This window comes from Balaenoptera ricei, chromosome 12 (assembly GCF_028023285.1).
Source record: "Balaenoptera ricei isolate mBalRic1 chromosome 12, mBalRic1.hap2, whole genome shotgun sequence".
Taxonomy (NCBI): domain Eukaryota; kingdom Metazoa; phylum Chordata; class Mammalia; order Artiodactyla; family Balaenopteridae; genus Balaenoptera; species Balaenoptera ricei.
In genome coordinates this window covers 3,082,038-3,095,631 of record NC_082650.1, presented here as the reverse complement: position 1 = coordinate 3,095,631, position 13,594 = coordinate 3,082,038, and positions in this window count along the sequence as shown.

Here is a 13,594-nt window from a genome sequence, read left to right as displayed (position 1 = left end):
CACATGATGGATGTACATATCTTTATGTACATCATGTGCGTGTGCTCGTGTGTGTGTGCGCGCACGTATGAAAATGCAAACCTCAAGCGTTAATCACTGCATATGTGGGTGTGTTTTCCTCAACTTTTTTTTTTCCATTCTGTTCTTCTGGTGAGCCCTTCTTCCACACTGGTTAAGCAGACTTAACAAAAGCATTTGCATCCTAAATTTAAGACAAATATAAAGGGCGCTTGATAGCAAATCTTTTCTGTCACTCGTGGTTTTTCTGTCTATGCCACTGAAAGAAACCCAATGAATTTTGTTATGGTTTTTAAAGTTGCACAATATAATTCTTTAGACTCCTTAGCATTGAAAGTCTTCAAAGGCCATTGGGTTGTCTGGGGCATCTCTGGTTTGTGGAGGAGAGCAAAGACTTGTTTCTCAAAGTCTTTCTCAGTCGTGTCTCAGCCCTGGACCTGGCTGACCCATCACTGCAGCCCCAGGAAGAGGGCAGTCGGGCTATCATTTTGAGCTTCCAGACCTCTCTCCGGAAGTGCAGGGGAGGGTGTGGCCTTGGCAGGTGTGGAGTTGGATTATTAGCCCAAGGAAGTGCTTCAAGACCAATTCCATCCTGGCTATACGTTCTCAGCCACAAAGCTTTGTCACAGATGGCAGTGTACGGTTTCCTGATGGGCGTTCACACACTAAAAACAAACAAACAAGTCTGGTGAGGCTGAACGCCTGGGACTGTGACTTTTCCCCGTAAGACTCCAACGCAGTTGCCTCCGTCCTGGAATCCCAGGCAGCAGAGGAGAAATCTGTAGGTGGCTGGATTGTGGTCCCTTCTGTGGCGGGTAGCTTGTTCTCCTGGGTTCTTGAGTTTCTCAGGCCTCGTAGTTCATAGTTTGTCTTCAGGGTGGAATGTCTTTTTCCCGGTTTTTCCAGGAAGGCCGGGAGAGCCCTTTCAACCATCTCTTCAGCTCTGGCCTGTGTTGTGGTAACAATTTCGGTCCTTCTGTTTCCACCTTATCTGTGCTTCCAAATCAGATTTCTTGCCTGTTCTCAGCTTCTCCACTGTTTCATCCCTTAGCCTTTTCTGCATGTATTAAGTGGCTTGTGAAATGCTTTTCCCACACCACTCTGTCAGTTTGCTTTTCTCTGTCACTTTTGGTTTTTACTGCCTCCAGTGAAGAGTTTCTTTTTCTGCTGTCGCCTTGGTTTTCTGACAGTCCCTCGCCCCTGCCTTGCATCACAATCTCCTCGCTCCTTGAGGCTCTGTTTCTTAGAAGCCATGGTTTTGTGTCTCACTGAAAAGACCGACCAGTTTTCTGAATTCATCTTTTGGTTCCTGCCATTTATTATTTCCAGAGGCTGCTTCTCCTCTGAGTTTTAGGAGTAACCCCATTGCCCCTCACCCATAACACTTGGCTCCCTGCTATTTTCTTTCCCCACCTACACCTCCTCCCTTGGGGCGGTGTCCCCAGCCTGCCGGCTGCTCCAAGGACCCCTCACAACCACACTGTGAGGCAGGCGAGGTGCAGGGTCTGTCTTACTCACTCGAACCAGCACTTGACTCCTGCTGTTGAGCGCCTGCATTGGCAAAATTGGGATGCCGCCAGCATATGTGCATTTAAGGAGAAGCAGGAGCTCAAGATCCCCCTGGAGACCTGCTAGGGAGCATTTTAACAATGATGTGGGCGAAACATTAGCCCTTAACATTCACGAAAATGCAAGAGCCACAGAATCCAGAGCGGCCTTTCTTGAGTCACTACTCATTGACTTGAATCGCCCATCGTCCTGAAGACAGTAAAGCAAGGGTCCCCTGTGGAGCTGTGTACAAAATGAGACCCAAGAATGAAAAGAAATTAGCTCTTCCAAGGGAAGCGATGAGGGTGAAGCAGTGGGAGCATCATTGCGGGTATAAAGTTACTCAAGAAATCACGCCCGGGAGCTCTACCCAATCATTTAATCGGTGACCTTATGAAATGGCATGTCTCCTTTCTCTATACCTTAGTTTAGAAAATCCTACTTTGGCACTGAATTAAATCTGAAGTCCCAAACCAATTCTCTTATAGGAAAGAACGCTGGAAACAAACGGATTTGGGAGTGACTGGTATACACTGCTTATGCTGGACCAGCTCTGAGGTTCCCAGTGTAACTATTCAGCAGGAAAGGCCGACATTACGTCCCAAATGAGGCCAGGTTGTGATTGCTGCTGTGAGAGGGGTTGGTACAGCAGGCTCTGAGCCCAGAGATTCAGGAGCCTGACCCTTCCTAGAGGAAGCAGTAGGGAGAGGGCAGGGTTCCAGGCCCAGGAGTGGGAGGGAGACTGCTCTTTCTATGGAAAAAACAGTATGCAGTGTGGCCAGATGTTGAATTGGAGCGCAGGCAGAGACCTGAGGGCGGCTGCATGCAGTGGGGTTTTAGTGCCTTGATTCCGGAGCAAAGCTGAGGACGACTTAAGACTGGACTTTTACTGACAGTGGAGACTCCACAGACCCAATCACCTATTTAATAAGAACAAAGGGGGGCTTCCCTGGTGGCGCAGTGGTTGAGAATCCGCCTGCCAATGCAGGGGACACGGGTTCGAGCCCTGGTCTGGGAGGATCCCACATGCCACGGAGCAACTAGGCCCGTGAGCCACAACTACTGAGCCTGCGCGTCTGGAGCCTGTGCTCCGCAACAAGAGAGGCCGCGATAGTGAGAGGCCCGCGCACCGCGATGAAGAGTGGCCCCCGCTTGCCACAACTAGAGAAAGCCCTCGCACAGAAACGAAGACCCAACACAGCCAAAAATAAATAAATAAATTTATAAAAATTAAAATGGAGATTTCTTTAAAAAAAAAAAAAAAGAACAAAGGGGACGTTAAGACAGGAGGGCCAAGTCTGGCGGGAAAGCTTACGGTGAGGCCGGTGTGCTAGGTGCCCGCGTGGTTTGGGAAGAGGACGCTGCCGGAGGGCAGAGGTCAGCAGGCAGGTATGGGGGTGGGGCACTGGGCAGGCTTTTGAGACGGTGGGATTCTGGGATCTTCATGGACTAGATAGGAAGAACTCTAGAAAGGTCTGCACTGTATCCTAGAAACTGTGGGGGCACTTTTAGAGACTTCTTGTAGAAATTCCCATGTATACCACAGACAAAGACGAAAACAAGGGAGAATGAGAGATATTGTAAGGCTATTTGGGGAAGGCCTATCTGGGAGAGGGGGAAAGAGGGGAAGACAGATGGAGCCCGGAGCAGAAATCTGCAAGAGCATTTGGAGGGCCGGCGGCTGCAGCTGGGGTGAGAACAGAGAGCTGGAGGGTGACATGGGGAGCGCCCCGAGGGAGAGCCGGGCGCTGGGAAGGCAAGAAGGAGGGGCTAAAATGCATCCTCCCTCCATATCAAGCACCAGACTGATAGTAAAAAACGGGACAAAGGGGAGGGCTTGGCATGTCTGTGAGAAAAGAGCCCCAGTCAATGGTTCCCACCACGGGGACTTTGCCAGCTGAAAAGAAGCCACTGAGGAGGAAAACCCATTTGGAAATTAGGATTCGCACGTTCTACAGCCTCAACTCACACAGCTTCCCGGGTCCAGCGTGTCCCAGCCCGAGAACACAGGCAGGAGGAAGTAACATTCACCGCGGTCTATTATATGCGAGGAGTCCTGCATATGTTATCAGCCAGACATCAGCTTTGCAAGGTGGTGAGAGCTCCTCTTTTATATTCAGGAAACTAAGGCTCCAGAGAGAGGGAAAAATGGAGAGCAGCTGGATGTCTGATTTGTCTTACTTTAAACTCATCTTGTTTCCACCAAACTAGGTTAAATATATGGAAAGCGGAAACAAATGGGTTTATCTCTCTCCTACCCACCACATTCAAAAAACTATTTATAAATGGAATGTGGCGTGTGTGTGTGGATGTGTGTGTGTGTGTTGTTTGGCGAGGGGAACTGGTTGGCTTAAATACTTTGAAAAATCTGAAAAAAAAGTTTCGTAATACGAAGGATGACAATATAGTAGGAACTGGAGGAGGAAAAAATCTCATCCTCAAACAACTCGCAATCCAGTCGGAGATGCTGATCAGAGAGAAAAGCAAAGGCCAAATAGTGCTTAAGGCTGAATACATCATCCTAATTGTGCTTCCAAAGCACCCTATGTAAGTCAGGATTATTATCCTCCTTCTTTTAAAAATTTTCATAATAAAATAAAATGCAGATCAGAGAGGTAAAGAAGTCTCCCCAGGGTCACAGAGTTCATGTGGAGCTGTCACTCCAAGTTATACTAGTGGACTACAGTAATTCCAGAACAGAAGTAAGTAGGAAGACTCAAATTGTGTTCTTGGTCTTTGCCTGATTCATTTTTTATCCACTTGTATAACTTTCAAAGATCATCATTAACCTCAGAGGCTGGCTTTTAAAAAAAGACCATTCTACTATTGTAGCTACTTCCTTTGGGTGCTAGAGGAATTGGTGAGGTGAAAGGCACTGAGAGAGGGACTTCCCCGGCGGTCCAGTGGTTAAGACTTCATGTCTCGAATGCAGGGGGCCGGGGTTCGATCCCTGGTCAGGGAACTAAGATCCCACATGACGCGCAGCCAAATAAATAAATAAATAAAGGCACTGAAAGAAAAACCTGGAACGTTGTGGGAACTTGTACAGTGTTATCTGCTGAGGTTTGAATACAGGCTATAAATTTATACACCTTGTGATGCCCGTGAGTAAGAGTTCCCATAGATGAGCTGTTAGCCTAGAAAGGGAATTTCTGGGTAAGGTCCACCTTCGGTATTTATAGAATTTGCTGAATTGTTTTCCAGAAGATGTTGCACCAGTTTTATGCGCCACCTGCAGCGAGTAAGGTCCTTCTTTCTTTGCATCCTGGCCAACACTTGATATTGTCAAATTTTACAATTTTTCCAATCTGAAGGGTATAAAAAAGAATGTCGTGGTTTCAAATGGCATTTCCCAGATTACTAAGGATTTTTGAGCATCCTATTGAATCTTTTTCTTTTCTTTTAATTGAATTATAGGTGATTTACAATGTTGAGTTAGTTTCTGGTATACAGCAAAGTGATTCAGTTATACATATATATAACTTTTTCATATTCTTTTCCATTAAGGTTTATTATAGGACATTGAAGATAGTTCCCTGTGCTATAGAGTAGGTCCTTGTTGTTTATCTATTTTATATATAGTAGTTTGTACCTGCTAATCCCAAACTCCTAATTTATCCCTCCCCCACCCCCTTTCCGCTTTGGTAACCATAAGTTTGTTTTCTTTGTCTGTGAGTCTGTTTCTGTTTTGTAAATAAGTTCATTTGTGTCATATTTTAGATAGCATATAAGTGATATCATATGGAATTTGTCCATTGAATCTTTTTTTAAAATTCAATTACGGGAGGTTTTTTTGTAATGCTAATACTAATCATTTGTCGATTTTATAAATAGTAAAACATTCTCTCCCTTAATGGCTAGTCTTTCATGTCCTTGATGATATCCTTTTGCCAACAGGAATTCTCAATTTTAATATGGTCAAAGGTATCACACTTTTCCTTTCCACTCTATGGTTTTTGTGCCTTTGTTTGAGAGAGCCATTCCAACTCCCAAGATAGTCTCTCATATTTGCAAAGTTGTATAGCTCTGCCTTTTTACATTGAGAACTTTAAACTACTCAGAACTGACTTCTGTGCATAAGATGAGAGAGATCCCCTTTCAATGTGGAAAATCAATTGCCTAAGCACCGCCTATTAAATCATCCATTGTTTCACTAAAGATCGGCAATAAGTCTGCCTTAGTTTCTGTTCTGCATCTGATTCTGGGCCCTCGGATTCTGGGCTCCCTATTCTAATTCATTGATGGATGGTTTTATCTATGCTAGTGCCAATGAAGCACTATTTTAATTGTTCTATGGCTTTAAGTTAGGGCCTGACATGTAGGATAAGCCCCAGCCCTTACTATTTTCAGTTTCCAGTGTGTCTTGTCTGTTACAACTGGCTGCTCTTCTACATAAACGTAAGAATTAGCTTGTCAAATTCCATGAAAAATTATTGAAATCACATTAAATCTAAAGATCAGATTGGGGAGAACTGACATCTTTGAAATATACAGTATTTCTCTCCATGAGCATGACACTCCTTTTATTTAGGTCTTTTTAAATGTCTCTCAGTAATGTTTTATAATTTTTTTCATAAAGGGTTTACACATTTTTTCCCCCAAATTTAACCTTAGATAATTAATTTTTACTGCTATTGTAAATGGAATATTTTAAAATTATTTTATAAAATCACACATTTTAAATAATATTTATGTAAACACTTTTATCTCATTACAGAATCTCATATAACACAAACACTTAGTAATCCCCACTCAGATCAAGAAAGAGCCCATTCCCAGCACCCCAGAGGGTTCGCTTCCCAATCACAAGCCTCAACCTACCCTTTAAAGTTAAACATTTTCTGGAAAATTATAATAATTACTTTCTTGCTTTTCTCTGTTGGTATTTTTCTATTAAAAAATACAGTTTTATATCTTTTATGAATTTTATGGCTTTTTTTTTCTTTCTTATTATACTGGTCAAACTTCCAGTCCAAGCTTGAAGAGAAATAGGAATAAATAGGCATCTTTCTATCGTTCCCAAATTCAAAAGGAACAGTTTCAACATTTCACCATTAAGTACATTATTTATTTACAATTTTTTAAAAAATATACTAACAGATTAAGGAATTTCCCTCTTATTTATAATTTGCTATCATTTTCATCATGAGTAGAAATTACTGAAATAAACAATATATTACTGGGCTCAATTTGGTAATATTTTGTTTAAAATTTTTGCAACTACATTCTTGAGTGAGATTAGCCTGTTTTTTTCCTTCTAGGTTATGCAGGTATCACAAAAAGAAATGGAGGATGCGCCCTCTTTTTCCATTTTCTGGAGAGTTTACTTATAAAAGATGACATTATTTTTCCTCTAAATATTTGGATGAAATTCACTAGTGAAACCATATGGGCCTAGAATTTTCTTATTTTCTTTGTGGGAGGGTTTTCAAATTACGTATTCAGGGCTTCCCTGGTGGCGCAGTGGTTGAGAATCTGCCTGCCAATGCAGGGGACACGGGTTCGAGCCCTGGTCTGGGAAGATCCCACATGCCGCGGAGCAACTGGACCCATGAGCCACAACTATTGAGCCTGCGCGTCTGGAGCCTGTGCTCCGCAACAAGAGAGGCCGCGACAGTGAGAGGCCCACGCACCGCGATGAAGAGTGGTCCCCGCTTGCCGCAAATAGAGAAAGCCCTCGCACAGAAACGAAGACCCAACACAGCCAAAAATAATAAATAAATAAATAATTTTTTTAAAAAAATTATGGATTCAATTTATTTAATAATTGTAGGACTATTTGGATTTTTCTATTTCTTCTTACTAAAATAATTTGTCCACTGTTGCTATTGAGATGTCGTTTGTATTTCTAATTGTCATTTCTTTGTGAGCGATCTGTCCTTTCTCTCTGGCTTCTTTAAAGAACTTCACTTTACATTTGGTGTTTTGTTGTTGTTGTTTTTTTACCTATTGCTCTTGTGGTTCTTTGGAATCCTTAAATCTGAGGATTGGTGTCTTTTGTCAATTCTGGAATTTTAGAATTTTTTCTTCAGATATTGCTTCTTCCCCATCCTCTTGATTACTTCCACCGGAACTGTGATGAAACGTATGTTAGACTTTCTTACTCTGGCCTGTATGTCCCTTAACCTCTCTATGTTCTACCACCACTTTGTTTCTCTGTGCTGTATTTTGGATAATTTCTGTTGATGTACATAATTCACTAATTCTACCTTCATATATTTGTCTAATCTACTATTTAACCCACTTGTTAAATAATTTTATTTATTATTTTTTCCACTTTAAAAATTCTATTTCTTCCTTTTTCAAACAAACTGATTCATTTTCATAGTCTCCTACTCTTTACTCATAATTTAAAATTTGTTTGTAAAATTTATTTAGGGCTTCCCTGGTGGCGCAGTGGTTGAGAATCTGCCTGCCGATGCAGGGGACACGGGTTCGAGCCCTGGTCTGGGAAGATCCCACATGCCGCGGAGCAACTAGGCCCATGAGCCACAACTAGTGAGCCTGCGCGTCTGGAGCCTGTGCTCCGCAACAAGAGGGGCCGCGATAGTGAGAAGCCCGCGCACCGCGATGAAGAGTGGCCCCCGCTCGCCGCAACTAGAGAAAGCCCTCGCACAGAAACAAAGACCCAACACAGCTAAAAATAAATAAATAAATAAAATAAATAAATTTTAAAAAATTTATTTAACTTTATCAATCATACTTATTATACTTCCCACATCTGATAACTTCCATTATCTTGATTTTTTTGTGAATCTAATTCTGCTGATTCTTATTTCTACTTGTTCTTATTCATAGTTCTGGGTTTCTCCATGAAAATGTCACATTTATAATAAATATATTATTATTTACTTGATGGTGCCATCATTGCTTTTCATAACTTTGAATTAAAGAAAAAGAAATCTGCCATTTAATTATTTCTTTGGGAGTTTCAACATTTCTTCATCCTTTTCATCTAGGTAGGATACTACAGTCTCATTCTCAATCCGCATACTTAGTCCAATATTGACTTGCTGTCTTAGCCTCCTAGAATCAAAAAAGGGAAAAAACTACATGTATAAACTCTGAAGGCAAAGTGCCTTGGAGATGGGCCACCCCTACTGTAATTCTTGGCTATTTGCTCTTATTCACCAAGGAATTGGGAAAAAATTCATGTCCCTTCACTTTCGTCCTGCCATTATCCTGGGTTTTCCATCTCTTCAGGCTGCTGACCCATCTAATTCAGCATCCCTGAAATCTCAGTGACCTTCACCCCCACTCCGCCAAGGGCAGGAGCTCACACTCTTGCCTTCAGGCATTGACCAGAGCTGCGCAGACTCAAATCTTAAGCTCAGTGTCCTGCTTCAACCACAGTCTCCCATCCTCTGTCATCTCCTGCTTTTAATCCCTCTCTAACTTGTTCTTTGATCTCCTGGGGAACTACATCCTCTAAGTCTCTGGGCAGAGAAAAGACAGGAGCCAACCACAACATGGTGTATCTGAATTGCTTGTTCCAGGGTCAAGGGTACTGTGGTCCTGGGTACTGTGGTCATCCCCAGAGAAGCAGGCTCACCCCTCGTGTGTTCTGGGAGGTTAATCTTAAAGGAAAGAGACAGAGCCTTCTCTTAAAGATTGTATTTACTAACAATGAATCTTGTGAAAAAGAAATCAATCCCATTTACAATAACATCAAAAACAATTAAGTACTTAGGAATAAATTTAACCAAGAAGATGAAAGATATCTACTCTGCAAACTATAAGACGTTAATGAAAGAAAACTTAGAAGACACAAATAAATGCAAAGGTATCCCATGTTCATGGACTGAAAGAATTAATATTGTTAAAGTGTTAATATTACCAAAGGTCATCTATAGATTCAACATAATCCCTATCAAGATTCCAATGGCATTTTTTGCAGAAGTAGAAAAAAAACTCCTAAAATTTATATGGAAACACAAAAGACCCAAAATAGCCAAAGAAATTCTGAGAAAGAAGAACAAAGAAGGAGGCATAAAACTTGCTGGTTTCAAGCTATACTGTAAAGCTATAGTGATGAAAACAGTATGGTACTGACATTAAAAACAGATAAATAGACCAATGGAACAGAACCAAGAATCCAGAAATAAACCCAAGCATATACGGACAACTAATATTTGACAACGAAGCCAAGAATACTCAATGGAAAAACAGTCTCTTCAATAAATGGTGCTGGGAAAAATTGGATATTCACATTTAAAGAATAAAACTTGATATCTCTCTTACATCACTCACAAAAATCAAATTGAAATGGATTAAAGACTTACATGTAAGATCTGAAACCATGAAACTCCTAGAAAAAAATGTAGAAAAAAATCTTAACATGGATGCACCTCGAAGGCATGATGCTAAGTGAAGTAAGTCCGACAGAGAGACAGATACTGTGTGATCTCACTTATATGTGGAATCAGAGGCAAGACTTCGGGAAAGGGAGAATTAGAAGAAATTGATCAAAAGTTACAAACTCCCAGTTATAAGATAAATAAGTACTAGGAATGTAATGTATAACATGATGACTATAGCTAACACTGCTGTGTGTGGTATATAAGAAAGTTGTAGTGATACTTAGGAAAATTGTTAAGAGAGTAAATCATAAGAGTTCTCGTAACAAGAGAATTTTTTTCTTTTCTTTTTATTGTAATTATATCAGATGATGAATGTTAACTAAACCTATTGTGGTAAACATTTCACAATATATGTAAATCAAACCAGCATTCTGTACACCTTAAACCTATACAGTGAAACATGTCAATTATTTCTCAATAAAACTGGAAGAGAAATTGTATTTACATCATTTTTTCTATACATAAACTCTTTAAATGGTGGCAATACCAATATTAACAATGGTTACTATACCAATGTATAATTTTTTCTGCAAATAAAAGGTTTTATCCACTTCGTTGGATAAAACTTCATGACATTTAACTTTTTTTGGATCACAGACCTCCTTAGAAACTTAATTTAAAACACACACACACTATGAATCCTGTCTCCAAGAAAATCATATGTACATAATCATATACAACATATTTTAAGGGGTTTACACCCCCAAAGTTTCTGAGTTTTATGTTAAGCACCCTGGTCTACTCTAAGTCTGACAATAGATTCACCAATTCAGTGGTTCTCTCAAGACTGTTTTACCTGTAAATTTTCTCATTGTGTATCTATCCACCCTTACCAATAGTCCTACTTTCTTTCCTGATCATGTAAATTCACAAGGCTCTCATATCTCAAATTGGAAATTTTGACCACTGGGGAAATTATGGAAATGTTCTCCAAAATCTTGGGGAAAAAGCATGTAAAATTTGGATTAGCATTTCATACTCAACAATCCTGCTTGGGAAGATGATTTGAGAACCACAGGTACTGGCTAAATAAATAAAAGAACATCTGTTTCTAGCAAGACAAATTAATCAATCTTCACCAAAATCAATTATCAGAGAAATAAAAACAAATGGTTACTAATAAGGGTGTGTATGTGTCTGTGTGTCTGTGTGTCTGTGTGTGTAGGAAAAAAAATCATCTCTACCGCAACTTGCATGAACATCCAAAGAAACTAATGACTGATGAATCCAAATCTGCTGTTTATGTGTTGACTTGAAGTTAATATCTGTAAAACCCCTATAAATGGACAGAATTTGAAGGCTTCCCCAGCAGACAGAGCCTAGAGGACAATTGGTATCAGATGACCCTGTCCCGTCTTCAGGGATGGGTCTGCACCTGCGTGCCCAGAAGCCAGGCATCTGTGACATTTTCGGAGGGCAGAGGCAGGCTCGGTCTGCACTGGAGGGGAACTTCCGACTCCTCACCAGCAGCGGGCCGGCTTTCTCAGGCGCCCCCAGAATCCTGGCTTTCCCGACCTCTCTGCAAGGCCTCGGCCTCTGACTGATGGGGGCTCTTTACAGTGCAAGGTGCCTTAATTAAAACATGAACTCTGGGCTTCCCTGGTGGTGCAGTGGTTGAGAGTCTGCCTGCTGGTGCGGGGGACACGGGTTCGAGCCCTGGTTTGGGAGGATCCCACATGCCGCGGAGCGACTGGGCCCGTGAGCCACAATTACTGAGCCTGCGCGTCTGGAGCCTGTGCTCCGCAACAAGAGAGGCCGCGATAGTGAGAGGCCCGCGCACCGCGATGAAGAGTGGCCCCCACTCGCCGCAACTAGAGAAAGCCCTCGCACAGAGACGAAGACCCAACACAGTCAAAAATAATAAATAAATAAATTTATTAAAAAAAAAACAAAAACATGAACTCTGTTCATTTCACTCCGTCTGATAAGGACCCCCAAAAGACAAGCGGAGTTGACCAGAGAGCAAAGTAGTAAGAGACTGAATCCCAGGGTCTTGTCTTGAAGGCTTTCCCATGCCTGCCACGTCAAACTGGACTAACGTCGATCTGAACTCACAGATGTAATCGGCCACCGTCAGCGACCAGGCTGCAATTGGGCTTCTTCTAGTCGGAGGCTGGCTCACCCACGGGGCCCCAGCGGGCAGCCCAAGCCTCCCCTTCCGGTTATTTATGAGGCTGTTGGGGAAGGTTGTACCTGGCATGGAGGACGTGCTCCATCGTACACTAGAAACACCACCACCACCACCTGAATGGATGCAACCCATCTTATACAAAGTACTGGACAGTCAAAGAGCTTGTACCGTGAGCCGGACGTTATGTAAGCACCTTAACTACATTGCTGAGTTCATCCTCACAGCAACCCTGGAGTAGGTATCCTTGTACCCACCGCACGAAACCAGGACACCAAGGCCGGGCCTCACTAAGGTCACATGGGTAGAAAGGGTCAGGCAGGAGCTGAACCAGGCGTGTCCTGCCGGCCTGCGGCGCCATCCTGCCTCCGAGCGAGAAGTGGGGGTGTGGGCATTACACAGATTTTATAGGTGGAAAACTGAGCCAGAAGGAGCTCATTTACTCATTCAGTTAGGAAAAATTAATTGATTTCCTCTGTGGGCCAGTTACTGTTCCAGAAGCAGGAGACCCTGCAGGGACCAAGACAGCCCTTGCCGCCTCGCTGGGTTGCCAACATGGGGTGGGGTGGGGGAGGGAGAAAGGAGGGGAGTAGATGGACAAGCCAGCATCCCTCACTCCACGGTGATGAGAGGAGGAAAACACCAGATGGGAAGGGTGCGGGCCGTGGAGGGCAGTGTGTGTGCCCTGCTGCCCTATGGCATCCCAGAAGGGTTCCTGGAGGAAGTGATACTTGGGTTGAGATCGAAAGGAGGAGCCACACAGGGACGTCCCTGGCGGTCCAGTGGTTAGGACTCCAAGCTTTCACTGCTGTGGGCCCGGGCTTGATCGCTGGGGGGGAACTAAGATCCTGCATGCCGAGTGGCACAGCCAAAATTAAAAATAAAAATAAAATAACATAAAGGAGGAGCCACATCAAACCAGAATCTCTCAATTCCCTTCCCCTCTCACTGCCAAATTCTTCTCAAAAACAGCAGGGTTTTTTGGTTCTGTTTTTTGTTTTTTTCAAATATTTCTCATTTCTGGTGTTTTTCTAGACTACTCACGTGCCACCCAGGGCCGCTTGGTGTCTTCTTGTTTTCTGATTGGAATCTTTTTTCCCACTGGCTGGGCTGTGGGAAGGCCAGGAAGCTGAGGGGAGGCCGTGCTTTGGGCTGGTGACCAGCCGGACGGGAGCCCTCTGGCCACCTCCCTGGGGGCCGCACCCCACGCTGCCTGTGTGCCCTGGGGAACACAGGACCCAGCTTTCGGAAGCAAACATGATTTCTGTGGTTATTGTTTTCATTACATTCAAAATGTGAGAAATAATTTTTAAAACAGAATTTGGTAAAGTTGGACTAACAACGATCACTAAAATGTGTATTTATTTATTCATATTTCAAATTTTCATTATATGCTATTTGATATTTTAGAAGATAGTACCTTATTGCTAAGAAATACCATTCACGTCAGGGTTCATCTCGTCTGTGATCGCCTACCAAGGGGCAGATTTGCTGGGCCGTGCAAGTCCATGGAGAAAAGTGGTAGGAAAATCAGACCACA